At 39.5% G+C, this 10271-nt stretch overlaps 1 protein-coding gene across 1 annotated transcript in view; it reads left to right on the top strand.

The window, feature by feature from the left end:
• The window catches only part of ALCAM (activated leukocyte cell adhesion molecule), a 51707-nt gene extending 43881 nt beyond the window's left edge, over positions 1-7826 (top strand). Inside the window, exon 15 of the mRNA XM_019528627.1 lies at positions 4296-7826. The gene's annotated coding sequence lies outside the window, so the exon portion shown is untranslated. The remainder of the gene's footprint in view (positions 1-4295) is intronic.
• The last annotated feature ends 2445 nt before the right edge of the window (positions 7827-10271 follow it).

Raw genomic sequence — 10271 nt, 5'->3', positions numbered from 1 at the left:
CGTGGATGCTTTGCCCCAAAGTTTGGTGTCATCGGTGAACTTGGCCAGTCCACTCCTGACTCCAATGTCCACATCATTAATGAATTTTAAGAAAAGTAACACTGTTGCAGTAGAACAATAGAATATAGTTTAAAGAGGATGATGACCAAGTGGAGAACATCTAAGCCCTTTTTAAGAATTCTAGATATCTGTGACTAATTGAAAGGCATTACATCTTGCCTGGGATCCACAAAATCACAAGGCAAATTATCTTGCCACATGCTCAAAACTTTCATAGAAGTAAAGGATGATCAAGTTAAATATATGCCTATACACAGGAACAATGCTACCTTGAGAAGCAAAAAGATTTGGTTGACTGGAAGGTGCATTTCAAAGGTGGAAGAGCCGTAAGTGGGGATTCCTTCTGGTTACAGGCTACAAGGAAATTGCTGAGGTAATGGGGCGGGGGATGAACACAAGACAGGTGAGAGGAACTGCTCTTGACAATGCACAGTGGCAAGTTAAGTGAGAGACTAGCAAAAAGCTGGATATAGCTGCTTTATACAGGGCTTCAGCAGAGGGGGGATCTTAACTACCTAGAGTTAAGTTCAATAGATGGTGGTGGGAGGGGGGGAGGGTACAGTCTGGAGTCAGCAGTGGGTGCCCTTATAAAAATGGTTTATTCTTGATATGCTAGAAATATATCCCTGTCCATATATAAATAATAATATTAAAGTATTCTCTCTAATATTATATACCTACCTACTTACTCATCCATCCATGTATAAAATATTTTAACTATTATGTACATTTCGCATATTAGGAATAACCCACTTTTGCAAGGGCACCCATTGCTGACTCACCATTCAGAAGCGTGTCCTCGTGCAGCAACTTGACTTGTACCTCCCCACCCCCCATCTCCCCTCCCCACCACCCAATAGTTAAGAGTCCCCCTCTGCTGAAGCCCTGTATGAAGCAGCTAGATCCAGCTTTTTGTTAGTCTGTTACTTATTTGCCACTGTGCATCCTGTCAAGGGCAGTTCCTCTCACCTGTCTTGTGTTCATCCTCCCTCGTTACCCGAGCAGTTTCATTGTAGCCTGTAACCAAAGCAGTCTATTTATGGCCCTTCCACCTTTTGAAACCCACCTTTGTCTGTCCCCCACCCCCAAATTGTTTTGTTTCATGAACGACTTGTGCCCCCAGCTGGGGCGGGGGCACAGAAGCAGGGGAATGCGGTGGCAGTCAGCAGAAGAGCTCCTGCAGACACTGCTGGTGCTGTTGGCGGTGGGGAGTGGGGTGGTGACCACCTGCTGGGATCGTGGACTGCCCACAGATGCCGCTGGCAGTGTTGGCAGCAGGGTGGCGAGCAGCAACTGCCTGCAGGCACTGCTGACAGTCAGCGGTGCCTTTTTGTAAGGGGGGTACCACCATGCTCTGGGGGGGAGTGCATGTGCACCCACATGTAACCCCTACGCATTGCCCATTTTGTTTCAAGGTAGCGTTGTTCCTGTTCACCTTCCCACTGAGCAGTTTAAGAAGGATACAACCCACCAAGTGTGGCCAGCAAGTCTAATGGAATAGGATTCGTTCAACTCTAGGCCTCCTGACTTTTACCTCCCTGTTAGTGGGCATGTCTACACATTCATTAATGCACCTTTGCTACTACGCATTAAGTTTGGTGCCTCTAATATGAGGTACTGTAACGGGCATTAGCCCACACTAACATGCAGTAGCAAAGGCAAACAGCTTTTTTGTGATGCTTAATGCACAGTAGACTAGTTCTACTGCGCATTAGCACTGTTTTTGGCATCTCATGTAGATGTACCCAGTTTGGGTATAATTAAAAGCAATGCCCCACCCTTCCTCCTACCTGGGGGCCTATTATTTTCACCTTTTGCTAAAAATAGGGATGGGGGGGGGACACAGGGGACAGTTGGAGCTGAAAGGTGCCAAGGGACCTTTGGCAGGAGGTATAGAGGCAGTGGGGATGCAGGCAGCAGATATGGCTTTAGCATGGGATTGGGGTTCAGACTGCAGCAGCTGCCTGCCCCCTGCTACCTTGTACTCTATTCCAAGAGGAGGGGCTTCTCCCCCCCCCCATGTTAAATTGCAGGAGGGGAGGTAAGAACCTCATCTTTGAATTGAGTATAAGTTGCAATATTTATCTGAATAAGGTATAGTGTTTTCTGTATGAATATTTTAGTTTAGGTGCCTCATTAATGGACAGTCTGAGATGGGTCATACTAGGACAAGCAGATGACTATATGATCACATCAATTTCCACTTAAATGCCAGAATTACTCACTCTGATGACTCCAACTGGATTCCCATCAAAGTGTACAGGACCAGTTTAACTGAAGTCGTCAAAACCCACCTACAGTAAATAAGCTTCCCAGAGGCCAGAAAACTAGACAGGATTTAAGATTCCCTTGGGGGAACAGGGCTGGGGTGGTGCAGGTGCTAAGGCACATGGTTTATAGCCTAGCAGTCACAAGTTTGAGGCCATAGCAGAAGTGCTCACTGTGTGACCTGTCAGATTCCCGCAAATTCTGCTAAATACTTTTTGTCACATGGACATGAAAAAAGAAAGGATCCTTTGATAGGGCAGACGCTTAGTCCTGTGGTTGTTGTCAACCTTCATGGACTCTTCACTACTACTTTGACTACAGAACAATAATAGAGCTGTTCTTGTTGCAAAGAACTCAGAAAGACGGCAACAGGTCAGAATGTTCTGACGCTATAGATTCCCATTTGAAATCTCTGGGTTTATCTTGTGAGTCATGTCTAGGTATTTGCACACCAAACACCTGCTGTCACCCTTAAAAGGATCTTGCAGTGCCAGAGTGCTGTCTCACACCAATTCAGAATCACTGCCCTAGAGCAGGGGTCCAGGATTCAGTCTGCAGAGCTATTTGTCTGACCCACAAACTTGGGGCTTCAGTAGTATTCAGCAGCAAGGGCAACAGCCATTGCTTTTCCCCATAGCCAAGAAGAAAGGAACAGGCTGCAGGTGCTTTCCCTATGCCAACGTGGGGAAAAGCAGCAGCATTGGGTGCTTTCCCTGTGTCTGGGAAAAGCTGGGTCCTAGTATCACCCACCCCCAACTCAAACTGGATCGGTTCAGCTCACAGCCTTGGAAGACTGCTTTCCTAGACTAAGGGATGCTTTATAGGAAGAGGGGAGCCATCTATACCACAACATTTTTCAAAGGATGGGAGAAAACAAGCTGGGAACTCTTCTTCCACCTACCAGCTTCATGTGCCTCCATCAGCAAATGGCAAGCATCCTTCAAATCCTGGAATTTCCTTCTGAGTCGCTGTTTGTAAAATAACTCCCACACGTGGTTAGCCCAGGAGACAGTGCTTAGAAGGAAGCCAGCCAGCAGCCCATTGAATATATTTGGAAGCAAGGAAAGAGGGGATTCTTTCCAATGCCATGGGTTGGTATTCTGCCCTACAGCCAATCATATAACATCTTGCTGCTGCTTCATGAATTTTCTTTGAACTACTAGCCTGAACTTGAAGTGGTTACTAAAAAGTATAATGCAAGCAACTCCAGGGCAGAACCCAGACTCAAAAGATACTGTCTGTTAACCCACCAAGGATGTGAAGCTTTTGGAATAAATGTTCTCTCAGATCACAGGTTATCAGAGGTCTTATTACCTTACTGCTAATTTTAAAGTTAGTGAGTGCCTTTTGGAAAGGGGGAAAAATGGAGGAGACAGTAGAGGATGCTAGTGAAATACTCCTATTTTTGCTACTAAAAAAAATTTGAAAAGAGTAGAAGTGTCAAATTGGTCCCTGAACATAATTGATAAGTTATCTGGGAAAATGGTAAAAATATGGATCTTGAAAAAGCCTTAACACACAAATCTGAATTTTCTACTCCAATATCAGTAAGGAAAACACTTTTTTCTTTCATACACTCATCTTTTGAATGGTGATTCTGGGCACTTCATGCAAGTGCCTTTCAATGGCAGACAGAATTAACTGAAGCATTTTAATTTGTTTGGGGTTTTTTGTTTTTTTTTGGGGGGGGGGGAAGGGAGGGGTGACAGGTTGGTATATTGAACACGAGTTCGTTTCCCTACTGTCACTTTGTTTTCAGTTTAGAACTGCTACGTCAATGTGAGCTTCTTACTATTAAATTCACTGCTCATTAAATGAACACAGTCGTTTTATCAATAGCACATCACAAAGGTTTGTCATCACTTAAGTTTTGAACTTTAACAGCAAAACAAGCGATTTACAAAGAGGTGATATTGGGATACCCTTTTAAACCCATGTCTAATTGCTTTTATTTTTTATATTTGCAGAGAATACATATAGAACAATTGAAGCATGAACGTGGATTGTATTTAAAACATATACAAAGAAGTGACAGCTATTCATGGTTCAAGTATTAAGCAGATCATTCTACCAAGTTTTCAAAGGATTTTAGACACAATTATCTCAAGTTTAAAAAATCAAACTAATTTTGGCAATAGCCATGAGAATAGGTCACCATGTTGTGTTCTGTTTGAATATTTTTTTTGTAAATGTCTGCACTGAGGATTTCTTTTTGTTTGCCTTTATGTAAATTTTTTACGTAGCTATTTTTATACACTGTAAGGCTTTGTTCTGGGAGTTGCTGTTAATCTGATGTATAGTGTACTGTTTTTATTTCAATTGTTTTTATGATGCCCTTTGAGCAGGTACATTTCTAATTCTGATTGCCATCAGAAAAAAAAATACCTTTGCTTTGTATAGCAAGTATCTAAAGCATAAGATTGTCTTATGGGAAAATGTCAAGCTCTTTTTCATTTCTTGAAATCACTGTAACAACCAAGAGCTAGCTATGACAAGAGTTAACTAAATTGTTTGTGAAAGTAAACAACAAAAGCCAACTGACCAGAAAGGGAATAAACAGTTTCCAAAAAGAAAGCTGGGTATTTAACAAGGAGCTTACTACAAAGTTCTTGTTCGCCTGTGTACAAATGGCTGCTAATAATTCCTTTTCTTAGAGAGTGAAACACATTTTATTGATGCTTTGGAAAAGTATTGATTGTTCTCAGTTCCATGATAGATATAGTGTAAGTGACTGGACTTTTGAATTTGTTTTAAATTCTTTTGGTTATCCACTGCCTTAAAAGTACTGTATCTTTTTTCCATTTCAAAAAAGATATCAGTCAGAATTGGAGACTTTTTAAAACAGTGGTCATATCAAAGCTACATTTTTTCCCACAAAAATAGAATATATATTTTTTGTGTGTTTTTGTTAACTACGTGACAAATATTGAATGCACCTTGAGATAATTTTAGTGTTTTTAACTGGTACATAATTTATCAAACAGTACATAAAATTGTAACAATGAAATGTCTATGTATCTTTAGTTACATTCAAGTTTGTAACTTTATAAACATGTTTTATGCTTGAGGAAATTTTTAGAATGGTAGCAAAAAGGAAATGTTGAGGTAGATGGCCACTCTATTAAGATGAAAATTACAAGTTTCTCTTAAGGAAAAAGATTAGTTTCTGGGAAAATGTAATAGACAATTTTGATAAGGAGGGGAAAATAAGTAAGCAGAACATCAGGTTTCCATTTATAAAAGTGATCCAGGGAAAAGCAAGTTTTTGTAGACTGGTAGGCAAAAAATTTAAAAAATGGAAATTAGGAAGTGTATTTTGCCACTTGCATTATTTAGGAAAAACACTGTTACTTGTAAATTTGTAAAATGTTAAGTGTCTGGGCAATAGTGACTGATGTCTTAATAAAAGCTTCCTGTAGTGCATTGGCATGGATTAAATACATAAAATATCCTATAAACTCAATACTGTATAAAATTAGGAGGGAAACCCTGTTATATTGCCTCTAAACTTTGAATTGTTAATGGTTTATTTGGCAAAAAGAAAAAAATCTTGGACAACATTTAAACCAAAGTAAAATGGGGGGGAAAATACCAAAGTAATTTGTTCTGCATGGCTAAGCCATTATGTTATCTCTGTAAATATTGTGATTATTTTTCTTTTCTTTTTTTTTAGAATTTTGTTAAAAAAATTCTAAAATTTTTAAACACCTGTTTTCCAAAATAAAACATGAACACACAAATTACTTTATATACAAATATATCTTTTTCTTTTGGTATGAAAACACTACCAAGTGATTATACATTTGAAACAACAGTGGGAGAATGACTCTTGCAAAAGAAAAAAGTTGTAATGAAATAACCGTGGTTTTAAATATGATACATAAAAGACTTGATTTAACACTGCAAACAGTTCTGAAATACAGAGCTGAAATGTTTAAGGCTGATAAGAAAAGATATAAAGAAGGAGTTGAATTATTAACCACTATGTTGAAAAAAATGAATGAAGATAATAACTATTCCTCAATTTCTACATGCACAATTGAGAGAGGATGAATCTTACCTTTTGAGATTCTGCTACAACTCCTATCCAGTTTAACTTTTCAGCGTTAGGAGCCAGATTTTCACTGCTCAAAGTTGGACTTCAGGCACGTTTCAGAAACCAACAGTGCAAAAGAATTACTGTTTCCATCCATGCCTAAAAGATAATAAATTGAAGTATGTCTTCACCTGCTTGTCTGACATTTCAGTTTAAAGGAATACTTATTTATGAATGCAAAGAAGGACTTTTTAAAAACTCATGTTGTTACAGGCCACGATCTTGCAAATGTCTATGCATGCATGTATTTAAGTTTACTCACATGGGAAGTCTTTTTGAAGTTGCAGGGATTCCTCATAGATATAGAGGCCTGCCCACACATCATACAGTCAGGGAAAAAGTCAAATATTATTAAAAAGTGAACAAACCCTCAAGTATAGAAGTATTGTTATATAAACACAACATCTATCATTGTGCCATCTAGACATAGTACAGTTAAGTTGCAAAGGTTATGGACTAGAGCCATGGCCCCAAATAAGACCTACAGAAATATGTGCCAAAGTCTACACTGTTACAGATTTGCTAGGTAGCTGAGTTCATTTGAGCTCACTAGTTACTTCATACAAAGAGTTTCTGCTTGCAAAGTGAAGAGACACAAAGATACTATTGCCTTCATTTTAAAGATAGAGACATGGGGAGACAAAGGGGTTGATCTGCCCAAGGTCAAATGGGAAACTGATGCCTGGAAATAGAATAAATATAGATGTTTTACAGTCTTACCCACAAGACCATCTTCTTCAGCATTAACTGAACGTTTACTTAGTTGCAGTCAAAGGTCCCTCTCCCGAAGAAAAATAAGGGTTTCAACTCAACTTTGGGAAACAAAAATAACAAGGGTTATGAGTCCCAATTCTGCCCTTTTATTTTTAAGGTTCTAACTGAGGATTTAGTATGAAGGCTCAGATCAAGTGTAGTTCCTATCTGTGGCTTAACCTGTGCCCAGCTATACTTCAACCCGTGTGGGGGAGGGGGTATTATAACCTGTAGGCTCTACTTGAGCTTTCCAATCCAATCTGAACTTTCTAGTCATTTCATTTCATTTCAGGTGGCATAACTGCAACTGATACTGGCATTTATATAAGGAATACATCTTCAGCTGAAAACAGCAGAGGCTCAGATAACCAATTCATGCATGTGTAGGAAATAAAAATCAATAAAATAACTATCCCCATTTGTTACACTACATCTTATTCTTGACTTCCTACATTCCCCAAATGCAACCCCAACAATATGACTTACTTACCTATTATGTATTTCACCTTTTCTTCGGTAGGTAATTTCTATTCTGCAGTTTTGAACCAGGTGAAATAAGTACATTGTATTTTTATTGGTAACTACTGTTTAAATGATACCTACATTGTTAAATGAACATTATGAAATATTAAAGTGAATACAATCCATATTGTATCAGCCATGGGTAGAAGTTATATGAATGAGTCATTTATTCATTGTTATTTAGACCTGAATTCCTCTAGGGAGCATCACAAATCCACTAAGTATCCCAACTGCTGGACATATAATACTACCTGCATCTAGATGACTTCCTATTGACTTCACATTTAAGCAGCCGTTCATAATCATCTCCAGTCAGGTTAGTGGCAGTCTAGGAAATGAGGTCATCTCAGTGCCTTGCAAATGTTTTCAGTATGGTGCAAAACCTCTACTTTTGACCAGAGTGCATACAGCTGGAGACCTGCATTTCCATGCATTTCAGAAGCATAGATCTGCAAAGAACCAAAGAAAGGGCATCTCTGGGTACAGAGACTGGTGTGAATGGCTGAGACCCAGAGCTTGTTCCAGCTTATAACCATGCTCAGGGATCCAAGAGCAAAATAGACTTGTGGCTTTTAATCCAATCCAATGCTAGTACTCTGTTTAAGAGCCTTGAAGACCCCCATTTCCTTTTGGGAAACAAAAGATCCTTATTTGGTAGAACTGGGCCAAATTGCATGCAACAAGCAGCAGTTTTCAACAGCAGTGACAGAAACTGGCTTTTACTGCACATGGAAAGTAAACAGGAAGCTTATTTAGCTGGTGCCTATGCGTTGCAAATCAAGGCATAGCTGCTCTATGTAGGTTTCAACTTCACTCCTCAACACAAATGTGGCTTTTCCATTGCCTTTTCTCTCATTTTCCATCAGGTGATATCTCCTTTTTGCCTCAGGCACAGGGCCTGCAGGATCTTCTACTGCATCTCCTGATGGCCATTTTCCAATCTCTTTGCACAAGTTCCCTCCTCCCACAAACCAATTGTTTTTGGTAGAACACCATTCATGGCACTGTAAATATATATATATATATTTGAAGGCAGGCTGTTTAAGATGTAAATAAATACAAAACACCAGAAATGAATCCAGGACTATAAAGGCTTAGCTGAGAGAGCCAAAACAGCAAAGCTCCTTAGAGGAGATGCAACTTCTAGGAGGAATCCTTTTCTGGTATAGTTAATCTACATGGTAGGATTGCCAGCATAGCTATATGGGTTAGTTGCTTTGCCACACTTTTAGCTCATATTAATGATACCAGATTGCAATGAAGTCAGAGAAATAGGGCTGGAAGGGATACCAAGTGGTCGCCCAGTCCAACCCAACTGCCTCAAGGCTGGATCATCCCTGTCTAGCCCTCCCAGACAAATGTTAATCACTGGAAGTTTCTCCCCAATGTGAGCCTCTAAATAACTGTTTCAGTGCTTTACCACCACTCTAGTTAGAAAGTTCCTCCTAACATGCAACCTCTAACTCCCTTTACCGTGAGGACACCCCATCTCCTGAGAACAGTTTATTACCATCATGTTTTATCAAAACCTACCCTCAGTCTCATCTAAATAATCTCAGTTCTTCCAACCTTTCCTAATATATCATGTGAGAGCTCCAATGTGTATTGCTCTCCTCTGGACTCCCTCCAATCTGTCCACATCTCTTTTAATAATCCGGTGACAGAGCCTGGACATGGTCCTCCAACTAAGCCTGAACCATGCTGAACAGAGTGGAAGAATCACAACAATCCTGTTAAATCATCATAGTATGCTATTAGCTTTTTTTCAACAATATTATATTGTTGATTCATATGTCGCTTATGCTCCACTAACCCCAGATCCTGTTTTGCACTATCACAACTCAGCCAGCTCAGCCTTATTTTGTATTTTTGCATTTGATTGCTTCTTTTTAAATCTCATGTTTTGTGCTTGCAAGCCTGTTCTCTGAACTGCCTACCACCTGAACCCAGTAAGTCTGCAGATGGCACCCTATTAAATGAATCTGCAGTTCCATCCTTCAAGTCATTAAAGAAGACATTGAACAGTACTTCATACAGGACAGACTGTAGGAAACCCCCTTCATACCTCCTCTGTGCCTGACATTGAGCCATACATGACTACTCCTCCTTAAGCAATATTATGCAACTAGTTACACAATTTCTAGTACTATGACCTAAAAGAAAGATTATATAGTAAAAGTGAAAAATGGATCATACTAATTTATCATCATCCACATTATTTTAATAGTCTTCCACAGTTTGGCAGATTGCTGCTCTCATAATCACTAACAAGTCAACAATTCCCCTCACAGCAAAAAATTCCTTGTATCATGGGGCTGTATCATAAAGTCTGTTCTGAATCTAGCAGAGAAGTGATAATGTGCAGCATCTTTCCACTCAGAATCAAAGCACCCTAATCCTCCTTTTTGCACTAGATTCCCATTATTCCTTCAGTAAATCTCATGCATAAAAATACTGCTAATTGCAATTTGTTTTTGCGTGCCAGCAGGCAAATGCTAATTCAGGTCAGATTAAGTAGTTCAACACCGCCTACAAAAAAAAAAATGCATGAGGCTTCATTAATATTTCCATC

Source organism: Crocodylus porosus, unplaced genomic scaffold (genome assembly GCF_001723895.1).
Source record: "Crocodylus porosus isolate Cpor-Errol unplaced genomic scaffold, CroPor_comp1, whole genome shotgun sequence".
Taxonomy (NCBI): domain Eukaryota; kingdom Metazoa; phylum Chordata; order Crocodylia; family Crocodylidae; genus Crocodylus; species Crocodylus porosus.
Note: the sequence above shows the minus strand (reverse complement) of the source record. Positions and strands in the feature narration are given on the sequence as shown.